This window comes from Dromaius novaehollandiae, chromosome 12 (genome assembly GCF_036370855.1).
Source record: "Dromaius novaehollandiae isolate bDroNov1 chromosome 12, bDroNov1.hap1, whole genome shotgun sequence".
NCBI lineage: Eukaryota > Metazoa > Chordata > Aves > Casuariiformes > Dromaiidae > Dromaius > Dromaius novaehollandiae.
Genome location: NC_088109.1, coordinates 4,499,839 through 4,517,732, shown reverse-complemented (window position 1 = coordinate 4,517,732; position 17,894 = coordinate 4,499,839). Strand labels below are relative to the sequence as shown.

Genomic DNA, 17,894 nt, shown 5'->3' with positions numbered 1-17,894 from the left:
CATTATCAAGGTGGCATCTTCTGCCAGCCAGGTTCTATTGCCTTTTACAGTTGAGACTGAAATCAGGTGAACAACTTTGGTGAATAGCAAAGTTGCAGAAAAATGTCCCTACCTTTATCCTGAAACCACTATAGACTCAGGCTTACTTTGCTAGGGCAGTGCTGGGGGTCATTCCTATTCTCCCTTTTGGCCAGAGCATTCCCTTGAGATTTAATCCAGGTTCAAATCGCTCTTGCTTCTGACAGGATCTGAATCGATTTTGCCCAACTTCTAAATCCTTCTCATAATGTTTACAGCACATTTTTAGTCAAGTGTGAAGCTACTCAGTTTGTACTGTGTTGAAGTCCGTGGAGATGAAGGAACTTAAACTCCGAATGATCACACTATTAGACATTAGAGCTTATTTTTAAAATGTCAGGAAGGAAAAGGATCTTTAAATCACACATTGCAGCCTTGCAAAGTTTTCACTGTGATGTTATCTGCCCAGGTAACGAAATCTGCATGCTTCCCCTTTGGGCCTGGATGATGAGACCACTTGTTAATTTTAGTGATATCCCTTTCAAAGTGATCTGGCCCTTCTTCAAGAGTTTTGGAAGGCTGATGTGACCTTCTGGTTGGAAAGGAAATCAGAATTCAGTCAGGGTCTCTCCTGTCCTTATTAGCACATAAGTAGGCTCCTTGTGAGGCCAGATGAATGCAGTTGCTGCAGAGGAGCATCTCTTACAGTGGAGCCCTTCTCCCATTGTGGGGATCTGTGACACATTCTTCTTCCCTGTGTAAAAGATGATCCTTGTTAGGTAAGATCAGGTAACAAGGGCCCACTGGGAGGAGGGAAGCTTTCCAAGGTCTTGTTCATCCCTGACTTTATCAGCTCTTTACCATCTTAAGCGTTTTTTCCCATCTTGGATTGGATGCTTTATCTTCTGGATTTCTGAGAAGGATGAATAAGGAACCCGATAGCATTTGCAGGTTTTTATTGGCTGCCTGAGCCAGGCATGGGCTGCTTTCCTTGCAAACGGAGGGAGTCTCCGTTCTGTGCGGTGCCATTCCTGCATTTGAACAGCAGCGCTGGGGATTCCTAAAAAACAGGGTTGTAAAGGGGATGAGGTGGGTGGGGAGGCTCTGAGCAAGGCAAGTGTGGCAGCCAGCTGGCAATGTAAATTGGATGTCTCTGACAGTTGCTTTATGTCCGCAATCTTCAACTGTGCCCTCCGACCAAGGGGTTCCCAATATTAGAGAGACCAAAGCGAGGCACGGACCCCAGTGCTTCCAACCTGCAGCCAGCAGAGATTTCTCCTCCTCCTCTGCCTTGATAAAAACTGATGGAGCTGTTAAATAGTGAGTGAATTTCAGGTAGAAAAGCAAATTCTTGCCCTGGACTGAGCTGCAAGGGAAAATTGACCAAATAAATCAGACAGAGTGCTCCGGAGCAGAGGTGTCTCAGGCACTGCAGCTGCCTCTGCTGTGTTCAGAGCAATGAACCATTGGAATTAGACTTCCTTCCCGTCATGTACAGACCTTCTGTTTAGACTCTGCAGGGAATAGTGGAATACATGGTCAGACATTTTTCTACATCAGTTTTGGTCTGTCTGAAGCTTGGTACCTTCTACTCCCTCAGTGGCCCACTTAATAGTAGATCAATCTGTGTTGCACAGAGTTGCTGAATTTCATACTGCTGGGAGCTTTGGTAGCCCCTGTGAAGGAAAGTGTCACTCTTCTGGCTGTATCTGAAGGAAAAAATGGGTCGTAGGGCTTGCCTCTGGGTACGTCTCCATGAACAGGGAAGGGGCTCTGACGTGGAGTCTAATGACCGAGATCTGGGCTGGAGGACCTGGCACTGGGGGCAAGTGTAGTGAAGGTGTTTTGTCACCTGCTGGGTGTTGACTTGTGACAATACACCTCTGTGTAAGTGTAAAACAGCAGCAGCAATTATTTACTGTTCATGTCTGACGAGATGTGCTATGGTCTGCCCGTTGTTTTGGACTGTTTCCACCGCTTGTTTCTTGCACTTCCTGGCATCTTTCTCAGCCTGAATCTTCATTTTTCACTCATGTTCCCCACTGCAATAGCTGCTCTTTCTCTATTCTCAGTTTTCCATCCTGAGCCTGCTCTGTAGCCTCCTTCCTGCCAATGTGTTTTTTATCTTGGTTTTGAGTTTGATTTTTCATGACGGATTTGATCCCTGATGAAGTGAACTCATTCATGGAAAGGAAGCTCCCTCTTGAGAACTCACTTTTCCTCATTCAGCCACTTCTTTTGTCTTCCTTTGCGCTCTCCCTCCTCTTTGATTGTGTGCGAGAGAGAGAGAGACTCAGGTCATGCCTCCCAAACTTTCACTTGTCTAAGCCCCAGAGACAGGAGAAGTTGACCTGACGTGTTTCCTTAACGCGTGAAACACAGAGGAACTTACCTCTAACATGGGGGTAAAAGTGTTCATTCCCAAAGTAAGCAGGGAAGGAGAAAATGCATGAATACAGACCCTTTGGGTGGCTCTCCCGAAGGGCTTCAGTTGGGGAAGAAACTGCCCTGGCATTAGCCAGCCTTTTTTTCTCCTCCATTCAAGCCTAGGAAGTGTTGTAGCAATGTATGCTTGCACTTCCCTGGGTAATTCGTATCCTGGCCCCATGGCATCGGGTCCCCAGTGCAGGGGCCATGTGCCCATCACCACCTTTTACAGATGGGCAAGGCAGTCAGGCCATTTGTGTAGAGAAGCTGCCAAGGGATGAAGTAATTGTAGTAGGTTTTGCCTTGCTTTTGTGTATCTGTTCTTTGCAGCTCCCTCTTCTGGGCCTGTGTGCACTGCAGAAATCGGAGGAGGCCGTGAAAGTGGTTGTCAAAGAAAGCCAGAGAGGTGAAACAAACACCAGAGAGAAAAGCACTCTTGTAGCACAGCTTCGAAAGGAATAGCAATGGCTATCTCGGTGAGGAAGGGGGCTTCTTCCCCAAGAAGAGCCTGGGATTAAAGGAGAACTCGGAGACCCTAGGGAGGGGAAGGAGGACTGAAATAAACAGGCAAAGGCAGCTGAAACTGTTAGAAAGCTGTCAGGTCAGTGCAAACAGCCTGGCCATCCCTGCCAGCCAAGCAGAGAGCTGAAGCTTTGGGAAGGAGCCCTCCATGCCTGGCTCCACAGGGCAGAAGGGCAGTTTTCCTCCTGTTTTGGAGCTGATGGGGTCAGAGGATGTCTCTGTTTCTGGCACAATTGGCCCAGGCCTGATCTAAGGGTAGATGTTGGGGATGGTGGGGGGAACCACCGAGCTGCTGGGCTACAGCTTTCACCCTGTCCGTGTGGCAGGTGGAGCCAGGGGATCTGTGTGAGCCTGTGTCCCCACAGCTGCTAGTCACAATACTGCCTATTTGGACTATCCCCTGGACACCAGCAGTCCCCAGGTCTCACACGGATCTTGCGGAGATCAACACAATATCTTCTCCATGGGATATTGTTATGACAGTGCACCACCAATATCTGAAACCTCGACAGGATGAGCAGGAGGGTCTGAACACATCTCCTTGGTCTCAGTCTCCAGTGTTGTGCCCTCCAGTGGCTTGAATGCTGGAGAGGGGATCATCCATTGCTCTCTGACCTCTCAAAGACAGATGCTGTATACTGCTTTGGGGCTGTCTTTCCCTGAGGAAAAGGATGAAGATCTAGAAAGAGCTGTCCCAGCAAGAACTCATCCTGTAGTTCTGCTTTGAGCCTCCTTGGGGGTCGGGCCCTATTTCTTTCCGCAGAGATACACTGGAGACTGATCAGAGAATCAGGACTGTCTGGGCTGTCACCACCATGGGGTTCAGGTCTCCCAGGGCATCCCATGCCTTGCCGCTTCTCTTCTGGGTGGCTGCAGGCTCCCTACGGCCGTGGCTGGTTCTTGCTTTGTGTTTTCTCCTCCCTAGGCAGATGATAAATGAATGAGATTATTTCCCAGAAAATCTCTTCTGGGTAAGCCAGTCTTCTATGGTGCAGTATTTATTTTGCAGGATTGATGTGTTGCACGCTTTTCTCTCTAGTTAATTCAAGCAAATGAACACAAATAACACTACTTTTGTCTGCCCAGGTCCAGACCATGCTCAAAGCCTCCTCTTGCCATGACTCACTTATGGGCAAGCCCTGGAGAAAGTAGATGTGGCAATTCAGTTACAGATCCCATCCTTTTCTCACGGCTCTGTGGTCAGCAGGCTTTGTCGATGTGCTGTGGATGAATGACCGAGGAGCAAGTTCCTCTGAGCAGGCAGCTTGCATCAGCCGGGCTGTGACTGCCTGCTCCTGCGTTTCCTGCTTCGCTCCAGCCCTTCCAGATGGCTCCTCCTGGTCTGTGTAGGAGGTGGGGGAGTTGTTCCCACAGACAGTTCAGGACATCGTTTTGTGTCAGCTGTAACATATCAGTTCAATTCTGGTGGAGGTTCTGGTGTAAACAGAGTTCTCTATCTGTGGAGTAGTCTGTAAAAAGGAAATACATTTTTGCATAATGTTTTTTTGATGTCCTTTCCTCTGCAGTTTCCTGTGAGGGTAAATCTTGTTTGCTGAAAATTTTGCAGTTTTTAAAAATGCTCTTTTCGGTTATCCTTCTTTCCCCTTTCTCCTGTTTTCCCTTTCTGCATCTTCCTTTTTATCTCTAAGCAAAATCTCAAAATACAGGAAAAAATCCATATTCTAGGAAAAGACAAAGAATGCAAAAAATTGAGGAGGGGGAATCCAATTTGATGAATAATAAATAATCTTGGGCTCAGAAAAGCCTCAGCTATTTTTTTCAAAGCAGTCAGTGCACTACCAGCTCAATTTGCTGCTATAAATATTGGTCAGGTTCTTTCAACTCTTCTGAAGGCAAGTGAAGCAGTTGCCAGGTTTGCTTGGTATTGCATGTCTGGGATGATGAAAGGGCCTGGAGGAAAACGGGAGGATCTGTAATTGCGAGTGGGGTGTTCAGCCATGCGGTCTGGGAGTCCAAGCGCAGAGGTGCAGCAGCAAGGCATGTGCTTGATGTGGGATCTGCCTTCACCACTGCTTCTGCCTGCCAAACCCCAGCCTGGGAGATAACTGGAGCTGGCTCCGGAATGGGAGGATGTTAAAAACACTCCTGCCCAGATGAGGAGACAAGCCATGATGACGTGGCGCCGGGCGCATCCCCAAGCCAGCCCATTTGCATTGCTGCTCAAGGGTGAGGGGTTTGGAGCGCTGACGCTTCCCGCTCCCCCACACACCCTACACCCCATGATGACAGAGTAGTTGGATGTCAGTGGGCAGGTTGGTACTGTGATGCCTTTCCTTCCTTCTGCATTAGAGGAGAAATTTTGCTTCCTTGTGTCCTAGGCATGACAGCTGAAGCTTTGTTCTCTCTCTGTTTTCAGTGAATCAAATTTTTTTTCAGTTTCCTCCACAGCCTGCTTCGGATGCAATAGAGCTCATTTTGTCTGACATCTTGGTAGGCCAGTCTCCCCTTAGATTTGCAGGACTTGTCTGTCTCTGCATCCCTCTCTGCTGACAAAGCTCTTGCTGTTGTGCAGCGAGAGCTCCAGGGCAGCCTTTCTCCATCCCTGCCCCACGGAGCAGTTCGCAGCACTGTGCATGGTCCCTTTCGGCACCGAGAGGCAGCTGGGGCCCAAGCTTTGCATTTGCGACCTGTCTGTGCAGCTCTCCACAGCCCTACCGAGTACAGGGCTTGAGTGCAAGCCTCAAGGAGATAAGAACCACCCTCATGGATCAGACTGGAAGCCTCTCAGCACATTATCCTGTTTCCAGCAGTGACCATGAGGGATGCCTGGGGGTAAACAGAAGAAGGGCATTTGTAGACCTTCCCTTGCACTTAGCTACTGGCAATCTGTGGTTTTGGCTGTGCTTCCCAAGCACAGGTGGTTTCCAATCCATCATGTTTAAGAAAGCAGGGTTTCTTCTCCTGGAATGTACATCCTCCCTTTTTGTCCCCATTTCAACGGGTCCTCTGGGCTCTGTGGAAATGTCCTGGTAGCTTCAAGGCAGCTGTTAATTTCTTGGTGGGTTGTTCTGTATCCTGATGGATTGGGATCCGAGGGTTTCCCACTGTAGCAGGATGAGGAAGACAGACCTTTCCATTTTTTTCCTGTTCTTCTACCCTGAAGGTTCAAAACTGAGGAGGTAGCAGGTATTGGGCTGGGAGAAATCCTGCTGTTTAGTGGCAAGGGACTTTGCCCTGAATGACTTGCCTGGCCAAACCCTTGAGACTGAAGGGACCAAGCGCTTGAAAATAATTATCTGAAGAAAAAGTAACATTTGGGGATGTTTTTCATTTTGCTCACTTATCCAAGGGATATTAATGACTTTCTGATGGAGCCAATTAAGCAGGTGCATTGATAACAACATGTGAAGAGCTGTATTGCTACCAAGATGAGGTCAAGTGATCTCCAAGGATTTCCTGGGTATGCGCCGTTGGTCCTACTCAGAGGGCTCAGAACGGCTGTGGAGCCCTCTCGTCTCCGGTCTGAGAGGGTCGGGGGCTGCTGTTGTTGGTTGGGGTTTCTCAGCGACTTGGCCGAGCGGGTTCTGCCTGCAGCGTTCTTCTGTGGAGCCTGACTGTGCTCCCTTCTTGTGCCTGGCCGTGCCGCAGTCGCCTCCGTAGCATCGCGGCCATTTCCATGGCAACGGCACGTGCTCGGCTGTAATAATGTCAGATTACAGCTGCTTCTCTGTGTGTGCAGACAGGAAAGGAGTTTTCTGAGGTAAGAGCTCAAATGACTTGCAGAGGAGCGTTTTGGCTCAGGAAGGGCAGACTTTCCAGCGGCTAGGGATGCCTTTTGTGCAGTGCTGTAAATGCTAATGATGATTATTTGAGTGAACTTTCTGCAACGTTGTTGTGCTCTGCCAAGTGGATCTCTTACACACTTGCAATAGGAGCTAAATTTAAATGGCGATTGTACGGAAGGGGCTAAAGGCAGGTCTCCGGAGTCTTTCTACCTGATCCACAGGGTGATCATACTGGTTGTGTATTTTCTTAGTGGCTTTAAAGGTTGCTGTGGGATACAGTTTGGAGTCTGCCTCTGGGACAGCTGTTTGTCATGGGCCAAATGCAGACACACAGGGTTTGGGAAAAGCTCACACACAGCCCTTGAATTCGATCCTCTGAAAGAGCTGTTCAGGACTGTGTTTTGGCTTAGCCAGTGATGAAAATGAGACCATGTTTGCTCGCTTGCTTTCCTGCCGTGGCCAGGCTAGAGTATAGAGCTGCTCTGTTAACTTCTGGCAGGGTTACTAGCATCCTTCAAGCAATGCTGACTCAGAGAATGGAAAGGCCCATTTGCTCTGCAAACCCTGGTCCATCCTTTGCTTCTCTGCTGGAGTAATAGAGGTGATACCCTCTCTCATGGTCGGTGACCAAAGACAAAACCTGATGGATCCTTGGACCACAGGACTTGTGTGGTTCGTGTTCCCACTGTCATGGACTCGCTAACCTCCTGTGGGATCAGGTGTGGGAGGCAAAGCCTGTAGCGTGCCTTTATGCCAGTAAGGCAGGGGCTGCAGCTGATGTCAGGGGTTACACTGCTCGGCAGATGACATCTTTGCAACCTCCTGACCTTGGTCTCTTCCTCTGGAGGGTGTGTTGAAGTCCAATGGCTCTGTTTTGTATCTCTGGAAGAGTCTCTCAAATGGGGCTGCGACGTGACTGTTGGTTGTTTGCTCTTCAGCTGAGTTCATAGCCACCCAAAATGATGAGTCCTCTGACCCAGCATGGCAGTTCCAGCATGGTTTTTTTCTTTTTTTAAAGGCAGAAGCCCCTTTAGCACAGTCAAACTTGACCCTCTTTGACTAGTTTAGTTACAAGCCTGGATCCCTTAAGAGGTTTAGAAGTATAGTTTCTACTTAAAAAAGCTACGTTTTACAGAAGACCGGTGAGATTTAGAGGTCTGCCTGGCTTCTGGAAGAGCCAGCATCTGAGCTGTCCCGAAGTGGGACCGGGGAAGACAGAGGCCACAGTCAGTGGTGAGGAGGACACTGAGGGATGATTGTTATTTTTTGGGAATACCAAATGCATCTCCAAGCTTCTTTGGTCTTCCCCTGTTCAGCCACGCAGGGTAACATCAAAGGAGGCTGCCGGTGGGGGCAGAGCGAAGTTGGTTCTTCCCAGCGCGAAGCACACGGTTGTGCTAAACCTCCGATAGCATGCGTAATTACGGTGGGTGGATGGGATTGTTAGCCACTGCCTGGGGCAGCTGCTTACGGAGAGAGGCAGAAATTACAGCTAGCACAGGTGGAGTATCGTGGCTCAGGGAAGCTCGCAAAAGGTTTCAGGGAAGGATTCTCGTGTTGGTAAAACTCATTCCTACGGGCCTTTGTCGAGGACCTTTGCTCAGCATGCTGCATACCTGTGCGTGAATAAATGTTGTTTTGTTGCAAAGGAGCCAGTTTTGTGTTGCTTGTAACTAGCTGCCGGTCCCAGGCTTCCAGGCAATGAAGGGCTGCGGATGCCAAACCCCAGTCTAAGGCTATTGACCTAATTGGTCTGTAATCGGGGGCTGCAGGACGGGGGGTGAATACCACCCTGCCCAGACAGCATCACTGTCCTCAGAGGAGCTGAAAGGGCTGTCCCCCAGTACTGACAAGTGCCGTGGAGATTCGGGACCAAAAGTGCACCGTGGTTGACTGCACTTCTCCCCCTCTGCTGCCACCGCTTCTCCTGTGTTCCCTGTGCCGCAGCCGTGAGTTGTATGTGTGTTTTTGACACATCACCTGGGTAACACGCTGACTCACCCAGCTCATGTGAAAAGCAGAAGCAGGCTTCACCATCAGCCGTGCTGAAGGCAGCTCGCTCTCAGCAGTTTCAAAGCCTCTCCTGGGTTCGCTTTCAATTTAGCTTGGATCTTTTTCAGCAGTCTTTTGCCCAAGCACAAAATTCCTTCTCTGGAATTGCAATATTCGTGAAGGAGACGCGTTCATTAGCGTGCCGTCTGCTCCCTGTTTTGGCATGTGAGTAGGTGGTGTTACCTCTGGAATTAGGTTGGAATCCATTCTGGTTTTAGGTGCATTTGATCTGCAGGAGCTTGGAGGACCCCTAAAGCACACCTTTAACGCATGTTAAGCTACACACAACTAACTTGCTATTGAAAATGCCGCTGGTTTACCAGGCCTCTCCCTTTGAATTCGTGCCAACTCTGTTTCACATTGTGGGTTTTCTCTGCATAGGTCTGGGGCATGTGAGGAGACCTTGTTCCAAAGCTGGTATCCTCTGGCCGTCCAAATAATTTATGGACAGCCGACAAAGTGAACGATCAGAACAAATTGTGTAATTGATGAATGCATCCTCTTTTGTTAGCAGAGCCTGCACAGACAGATCTGTGATTATCTAGGATTTAGTCACGATGGAAAGTCGCTCAATGAAAGTTTATTCTCAAATTGCACTTTCTCTTTGTTTGGAAGTCAAATGACAACTCCCAGTTACGTAGCTTTGCTGCGAGTGATCACATGGCTTCATTGCTGGCCCCAGCCTGGAGGAATATTACTGACTCTATTTAATGGGAGGAAAGGGAGGAGAGAGGCTAATTCTAATACTTGAGAGCTATTAAGCCAAAGTGATAAGTTTCAGCCATGCTAATGAAACTTGATGGCATGAATGAGAACATAAATAGCTACAGACATAGTCAAATTAAACCTACTTAGTATATATATATAAAAAAAAAATCTTTGAAGGTTCCCACTACCAATATAGTTTCAGTGCTAATACCTATTCATCAAGTATCAATAAGTTTTGGCAATCTCTCCAGAACATGAGGGGCAAGGATCTGTGGTATCCAGCTTTTTTTTTTTCCCTGAATCTTTTCAAAGTTTTCCCCCTGTGCTATATTCTAGGAATTAGAGGGTAGGAAGTGAAAAGCGCTAAAAAGACTAAGAATCTTGTTTGCGTTACAGTTTAGAAAAGAAACATTGTTTCTTTCTTCTCCTAAATCATTTCCAATGGTTTCAACAGTTTTTCTTTTTTGTGTGTTTTTCCCCCATTTTGTCACTGAAAAAGTGAAAGAAAACAGGAGGAAAAGTAATGAAAAGGCCAAATGTTTCATTTTCCAGTTAATCTCTTAAGAACTTTTTAAAGTGCCTCGTGTTAATTTCTGGAATAAGGGAAAACATTCCACTTTTTGCATGTAACTTTTTTCCCACTTGAAGTATTTCATCCTGTCCTAATTAAAACTTTTTTTGTTCACCAGAAATGCTCCATTTGGGAACTGCAGAAGAAGGTAAGTGTGTGTGGATGGGGCTGGGGGGAGAGATGGTTCTTTGAAATACTGCATGGGTAAAAATCCTGGCTCCGTGGCAGATGGTGGGATTTGCTGCCGACGCCAGCGAGGCCAGGCTTTCACGGAGATCGAGTAGCTTGGCCATGATACTTGTCCATCCTGACCGCGGCACCTGGGCAGAGCTGTCTCGTTCCTGCTCGCAGGGATGCTGAGGCTCTGCAGTCCTTCGCCCCGCACACAGACCGGGTGCTGCTCGGTGCAGATGAACAATACTGGGATTTTCCGTGGATGGTAGAGAGCCAGTTTTGCTCAGTAGCTGGTAAAACCATGGGGTGCTGCTGGGGTGGGCAAGAAGATGAAGAAGACAGCCCAGCTGATCTTTTGGTGTCTCCAGCAAATGAGTTCAGACCCCACTCCTGTTAATTTGGGCTCTCAGTCTCCCGCTAAATGGCTGTTTGCAACAACATCCCGGCTCACTGTGCTCGCACTGCCGACTCTGTTTCTTGTCATATTCTCCTGCCTATGCCAGGATGCCCGAGACAGATTTATAGGTGCCTGCTCTCATGTGACAGAGGCCAGGTTGAGCCCTGCTGCCATTTGGTAAAAATTGCTGCTTACCTCTTTCGTGCTATTTTCTTTTCTTCAGCCTTAACCCAAATGACTGTTGTCAGGGACATCCCAGCTGTTTCCATGTTTCTTACTCTTTTGCAAGAGGCTTTTGAGCTAAAATCCTTTCAGGAACATTGTGTTTTCCTGGTCTCAGCAGATCCTCATACCTGCTCTGCTAGGACCATGCAAAAGCTTCTCCAGTTGACCAACAGATTTTGATGCTCTGATGAGATGGGTGCTCTAGGCCCAAGCGCTTTCTCTTCAGGGTTGTAAATCTGTTGTGTGTCACACACATTCCTGGTTTTCCACCATGCAGGTCTGACTGGTGTTCATGAGTGAGCTGTGTTTCATTTCCACGTCAGGTTAAATGAGAGGGTGTGTGGCAGAGCAGAGGGACTGAGATGGAGAGCGCTGACAGGTAAGTCGTTTTCTTCCTACCTTTTCTGAGCATATTCCTACCTTTCCCACCAATGTTACCCAGGTCACCGAAAATTCATCCCTCCACGGCTGCTTGTCCATGGCTGTTTACTCAGAGCAAAGGATACTGAAGGATCCCTTCCTCTGGGCAAATATTCAGCCCCTTCTGGCTTGCAGGCGGCCGTCTTTTCCGTTTGCAAAGCCAAGGAAGCAAGCTCTGCTCGCTTGCCCATTGACACCAACCCTGGACAGACAGGTTGTCGCGCGCAGTCTCTGGCGGGCACGTCTCTCTGCGCGTGCCCTGGCGATGGCCTCGTACAGCCCCACGCTCTCTTTGAGGCGCTGGCCAGGAGCCAGGCCCAGCTGTGACGACTTGCTGTGAGCAGAGATGCATCGTTTGCTGGTACCTCAGGAAGCAAATGCTGCAGCAGACTGTCGCTATTGTGTTTGCTTTTCCCGGTTATGTCAGGGAGGAGAAGGCACATCAGGAGAGGATGACTTCACAGGGCCTCTCTGGGAATGAGTCCCCCCCTCCTGGGAGAGGGGGCTGCTGGAAGGGTGCCCAGGCACAGTGTTGCCAATTATGTCTTCATCCTGGTACCCCGTTACAGACTGTGTTTACAAATGCTGAGTCGATGCTGTTCAGCAAGGAGCCAACCAGCTCTGTTGATAACGTAGCTTTTGGTTGCTGCCAAAGCCGTGAGAGCTTCTCAGTTTATTTTGTATTGTGGGCCACAGCACTGGGTCTGGATGGCTTTGTGGGAGCATAAGAGGTGAAAGGAAAGGAGCAGGCAGGCTGGCTATTTGGTTACTTTTCTCTAAGTACAGTATGAATTAACTTCCTGATGAATGAACCCGGTACAGCTGTTTCTGGACCCCACAGCCCTGCGAGATATTTCCCCATGTACAGATCCGGTGATGGTCTCCAGCTGTGCCTTCATGTTGTCTCACATGCTGTCTCTCACCTGGGAGAGCTCCCCTGAAGCTTAGAGAAGTATCCTAATGTAGCTCAGCTCAGCTCCCTTTGGCCGAATTGGTTCCTGGAGAAGTGAACCCTGGCCTTGTCATCCTGTGAGATACCACTGCCAGCCATAGCAGCAACAGGAGAGCTTTTCAGAAAGGTCCCAGTCCAGTTCTGCACTGGTGGAACAGCTCCGCGTGGCCAGAACCCATCTCCTGCTTGCGGAGAGGTGTGCTGTGCGGAGGGAGACTTCCTTCCCTCCCTACCAAAGTAGGGCTGTTTTTGCAAAGGCAAGAAACCTCAAAATGTCTTCTGAGGACCCTTCTGTCCTCAAAATGGCTTCTAGGTGTCTCCACTGGAGTGCCAAAAATGCTTTAAAAACATCTGTTTTGCATTGGGAATGGGGAGGAAATGCAAAATGGATGATTGTTTTAAGCAGTCTCACGTGAAGCACCAAAGGATAGAGTTAATTTTGCCAGCCCCATTAGAAGAGTGCTGGCCATGGCCTGGGGGAGCAGCTGATGGTGCTGTGGAAGGTGACTTGCCTCCCTTGCTTCGATCCAAACCAGTGTGAACAATATGCTCTCTGTTTGGAAACCCAGTCACACCAGCATCCTGTAGTGCTGGGACCTGAGCTAAGAGACTTCTCCTCTTTGAAGCCAGGATCAAGAATCTGCGAAAATAAAAAAAAACAAGGCAAGAACTCCTCCCTCCTCTCTGCTTCCCAGGGGAACCAGAGATGGGGCTAAAGTCTTCACTGTGTTTAGGTTGCTGCTTTAAGAAAAACAGTGAAGATTTCTAGCAGTCCATCTTCTCGGTAACACACCCATTTCAATCGTGTGGTTAATTATATTAAATAATTACAGGATTTGGATGATTCACACTTAGCTTTTTTACGCTCTGGGTAATCATGTGATGTGAAGTACACCACTGAGTAATTAGGAGAGGTGGACTCCGTGCCCAACTCCACCATTGCTTCAAAGGGGCATGATCTTTTTTTAAGGGCATGCCTCTTACCTGAGCCTCCCTCTCACTTCTCCATCTATCCTCTGAAGATGATGGCATGATCTTTTTTTGCATGTTGAGGCTTATGTCATCAGCACTCTGGGCTCCTCAGGTGGGGGATAACACAGCAGCAGCATCCGGGCTGCTCTGGGGGCCCTGGGAAACTCTGATGTGTGGCTGGGAGTTGTTGCATCTTGCTGTGTAATAAAACCCTGACACACCTGTGCAAATTTCCCCATAGCCTGGGGCTTGGGTGGAAATGTATTGGATCATTAAATCAATCTACTTAAGAGCTATTTGAAGATAGAAGATGTGAAATCAGGCATATAAAATGGCGATCGTGTCTAGACTATCCCCAGAGCATCTGCCTGTCTCTGAATAGAGCTGTTGTTTGCAGTGACTCTGGTTCTTGGCTTCTAACCCTGAAGGGATAGGCAGAGCTCTTCTGCTTGCTTCTGCAGAAAGCCTAGGTAAGCCTCTGGTCCATCTTTGCAAAGGGGTTGAAGCTTACCCAAAAAGACCAGGATGTCACCTTGCATTTATGAGCCTGCAAGTGAGCTCGGGTTAGTGACTCCTGTTAGGACAGGAGCAAAGGAAGCTTGAAGAGAGGCATATGAATTTGAGACACGGATCCCAGGTGCCAGTCTCAGTGTGCTGGTTTTGAGGCAGATTCAGTCCTGCTTTGTAGAAAAGCTTGCACAGGTTTTGGAAAGGCCTGGGAGACAGAAAGCTCTGTTTAAATCCTCCAGCTTCTTGGATTTGTGCTTTCTCCTGGCCTCCTCCTTCCCCTGGACCGAGATCCTAAAGAATTAGGAAGGAGGCTGGGCAGCAGAAAAGCCCTTGTACTCTGAAAGGAGCCATCTGTTGGGTTTATACCTGCCCCTGCTCTGACCTTGTGCGTTAGGGAGCTTCCTTAGTGTATTGCTGCATGCAACTAAGAAGGCTACTCTGAGCAGCGTATTGCTTGTGTGCATCCGCCCATCTGTTTTCTGCGTTGCTCCCTTGCGTTCCCTTCCTAGGACATGAGACAACTCCATTACTTTGAGAGTCGGGACCATGCACTGGGGTCTGATAATGCAAGGCCTTTTCTTTCGATAGTCAGAACTGCAGAATAGCAAGCTAATTGTATGGGAGATTTCACACCAGAGCTGTATCCCACAGCTCCTCAGTGAAGCACAACAAATCCTACCTTGGGGCGAGGGGATGGATCAGATCCTGGGAGCTGCAGTTTTCCCTTGGAGATATATGCAGGTCTGGAGCAATTTCAAGCACAGTTCGCAGGCTTGGGGCTACGGTACCTGTTCAACACTGGACTGTGTTGGTGTAAGCGCTGATGGGGCATCCAGATTTTGGCTGGCAGAATAAGCCAACCAGCCAGTGATGCGAAGGCTACTGTCATGGGGTTGCTGGGGGACCTTGCTGCAAGACCAGCTCAGCCTCATCTTTCAGAGGAGGAGGGAGACCTCTGCAGAGCTGGGCTTTTTTCCCATGTGGGGACTAGTCCTGAAGTTTCTCCCCTCTTCTCAAACCTCTGAGATGCACCTATTGTGTCTTCTGGCTCTAATCATATGAAGGTCGTGGTACGTGGTTCTCAGGTGAAGAAGGCTGTGTTTGTCTCTGGAGCACACAACTGCTCCAGCCCAGTGCTTCAGTGAAGCAGCAGGCTATTTCAAACACGTGACCGGACAGGACTTCCATACAGAGATAAGGATCACACACAACGTGGTTGCCAGAAATCAGCTAAAGAGCTGACTTGAAATTTATCCACAGTGGCTCTTTCCATGATCCCGCCCCACTCCTGTTCCCATTCAGAAGGCCATCGGCTACTAGGAGGATGAGGAATCCACATAACCTTCCTCTTGAAATTCCCTCTCATTTCCATGTAGAGCATGGCCAGAGACTGACTTTATTGGTGAAGGAGAGTGGAATGGATCCAAAGGCTGTTGTTTTGGGAGTGATTTAGACCAGCAAGGTGTTGGGATTATACGTCTGGGGTGGCTGTGGGGGACCAGCCGATGGGTAAAGTACCCCCTAACATCCTCCCATACTTCTGAGCAGGTTTCCTAAAGCTCCGTTTCCTTCGGCACTGCCTGCTCCCTCTGTACAGCTTGTTGCTAATGAATCGCTTAGCAGTCCTACCTAGGAGACGAACGGTGCTGAGGCTAACGTGGCGTTATCTACGCTGGTAACCAGGGTGCTTGCTGGAAGGGCTGTAGCTGTTGTGTCTGAAACCCAAATGCAATTATGCAATGTCTGCTAAGCAGCAAGGAGTTTGCCTGGATCGGGGACTGCTTCGTTGCCCATGGAAGAGACCAACAGCAGCCAGTAACTGATTGCTTCTTATTGCTGAAGCATCAGTGATTTTCACCAGTGCTTTCTCCTCTTTGTAGCCATGGCTCTGAGACATTCAGTACACCGAGTGCGGTGCTGGGGTGGGGGAAGAGGCAAGGGCAGCAGAGAAGATAAGGCTAGGTGGAGGAGCAGTAGTTTTCAGTGGAAATAAGCAGGATATTGGCAAATCATTTCCTTCTGTTTAACTGCTGACTGCCTTCCACATCTTTGTAATGCTATGTCAGATTGGGATGTTTCCCTTGTTTCTATGCTCCTGTTTGCATGGCTCCAGGTTGGCTTATAAATCTTTGTCCCCCTGTGTGTGTGTTTGATAGCCTGTCTCTCAATACAAGGGCAAGCACTCGGAGGAGACATTTTTTCCTTCAGGGTCTTGGCTATTTTTCCATCAGACACCAGTGCTAGGTTTGCTTTAATTTGAACGTGCTTCCAGTGCAGAAGGAATGAATCCTTCATTTTCACAAATGCAAATGCTGGCTATCCATTGCCTCTCTAGGCGATATTCAGCAAGTGCTTCCCTCTCCGCCTTCCTGCCGCCTCCTTGCAATTCTAGTTCAAAAGCACCTCTCAGACTGTAACATCTGTTATCTTTAGCTTTACAGCTCTGAAACATGCGTTGGCTTAATCACATGTTTAGCACTGCTGACTGTGGTACGTGTCCAAATATTAAGTAACTTACTGAGCTGGGGCCTAGCTTTGACTGATGGGATTAGGACTATCAGACTGTTTCTTTCCATTTGGGTCACTGAGAACATTTAGACAGACAATTAGAAGAGATGCTGCCCTCTGTGACCTGCTGGGGGAAGAAAGAGTAACCAGGAAAGCATTTGGTTGATGATTTGGTTGAAAAAAGATAGAGTGCAAGTCCACTGGAAATGTTTCACTGGGCCTAAAGATAGTTTAAGCATTTTGCAGGGGACCAAAATCAACCCCGCATGGTTGACCACCACTGCCAGAAAATGGAGGGAGCAAGAGAAATTGGAGGAAAGGCTGCAGACAGTGATATATGCATCTGTTGGGAAGAGAGTTTCGTTAGTTCAGCTGCTTGCAGGCCTGCTCCAACAGTCACCAGGCTGTTTGTGTAGCGACTCCTCCCAAGTGGGCCAGTCACAAAAACCCAGCAAAGTTGCCTTGCTGGGACCATCCGACCTAGCTGTGATCGCCACGTCCTTCCTCCCTCCCGGCTGGAGAGCAGCAAGCCTCGTGTAGCTGCGCCGTGTCCAAGCTGTTCTTTCATGCTCTGTGCAGGGCAGGCTGCCCGTGGAAAAGCCTTGGGCAAGTGTAACCGGAGAGGTCTGATGACATGCTTTCTCTTGGACACCGAGGTCCTGGCCTTTTTTCGGGTTTCCTGTTCTGCCCTTCGGGTCTCGGGTCCTGGCAGGCGGTGTCCTGGGGCCGGTGGCAGCAGAGGCGGAAGGCGTGAGAACGTGCAGGTGGCTCCTGGAGCAGCACGGCTGGACTCCCGCTGCTGGGCCAGAAGGACCGCTCCAGGGACCACGCTGGCTCTGCGGATGTGGCGGGAGCTGCTGTGTTGTGCTGTGGTGGGAGCCAGTGCCGGGAGGGCTCTCGAGCTCCCTGTGGGGAGGCTCTCCTTTGGGGGAGGCTCTGTTTTTGCCCCCGGCTCCTCCTCTCTTCAAGGTGGTCTGTGTGGACTCTCACATCCCTGCTGATACCCTGGGAGAGGCTGGGGTCCCGGCTGTGCTCTGGGGCAGATGCTGGCTCTTTGGGCAGTGCAGCCGGCGCGTTGTTTACTCCATACTGCTCCTTTGTTCTCTGCCTGACTTGTCTTCCCGCTGCGGCTCTTTCTCCCTAGTACTCTGAGGCTCTCCATCCTCTTGGGACTCCCAGGCATTGAAGTCTCTGTTCCCCCTGCAGCTTTTGTCTGGACCTTCCCCTCCACTGAGGAAAGATCTGCCTACTTTCCTCTTTTTCCAGGTGCCAGACCATACCCATGGTCTCCTTTGCTCTTGCAGTTGGCCTATGGTGTCCTCAGGCCAAGGATTCAGCTTGGCTTTCCAAGCTGCTCCAGGCCAGCCTTGGCTGGAGTTGCCGCTCTTCACCTTCGGTGGTCAACACGCCAGCGCAGGCACCTCCAGCGCCGCTGGTCCTCGCTCCCCGTCTGCATCCGGGGCTGAGAGCCCGAGGGGGCTCCGGGCTGTGTCCGGGGTGCCGTGACGCGGCACCGCTTCCCGCTGCTCCGCGCTGCCCAGCTGGCCGCAGCTCCTGCCCTGCGAGAGCCGCCACACGTCTGCACACGCACGGAGGGGAACGAAACTCTTCACGGTGCCTCCTCATGCTGTAAACACCACGAAACGACTGGCCCCGCTGCACAAAGGAGCCGCCTGCGTGTTTCGGCCTGCC

General features: G+C 49.6%; 1 protein-coding gene across 1 annotated transcript in view; it reads left to right on the top strand.

Annotated features, from left to right (window-relative positions):
• POC1A (POC1 centriolar protein A) overlaps window positions 1–17,894 on the top strand; it is a 133,651-nt gene that overhangs the window by 84,019 nt on the left and 31,738 nt on the right. The window contains exons 11-12 of the transcript XR_010391195.1: window positions 10,163–10,192; window positions 11,118–11,219. The gene's annotated coding sequence lies outside the window, so the exon portion shown is untranslated. The remainder of the gene's footprint in view (window positions 1–10,162; window positions 10,193–11,117; window positions 11,220–17,894) is intronic.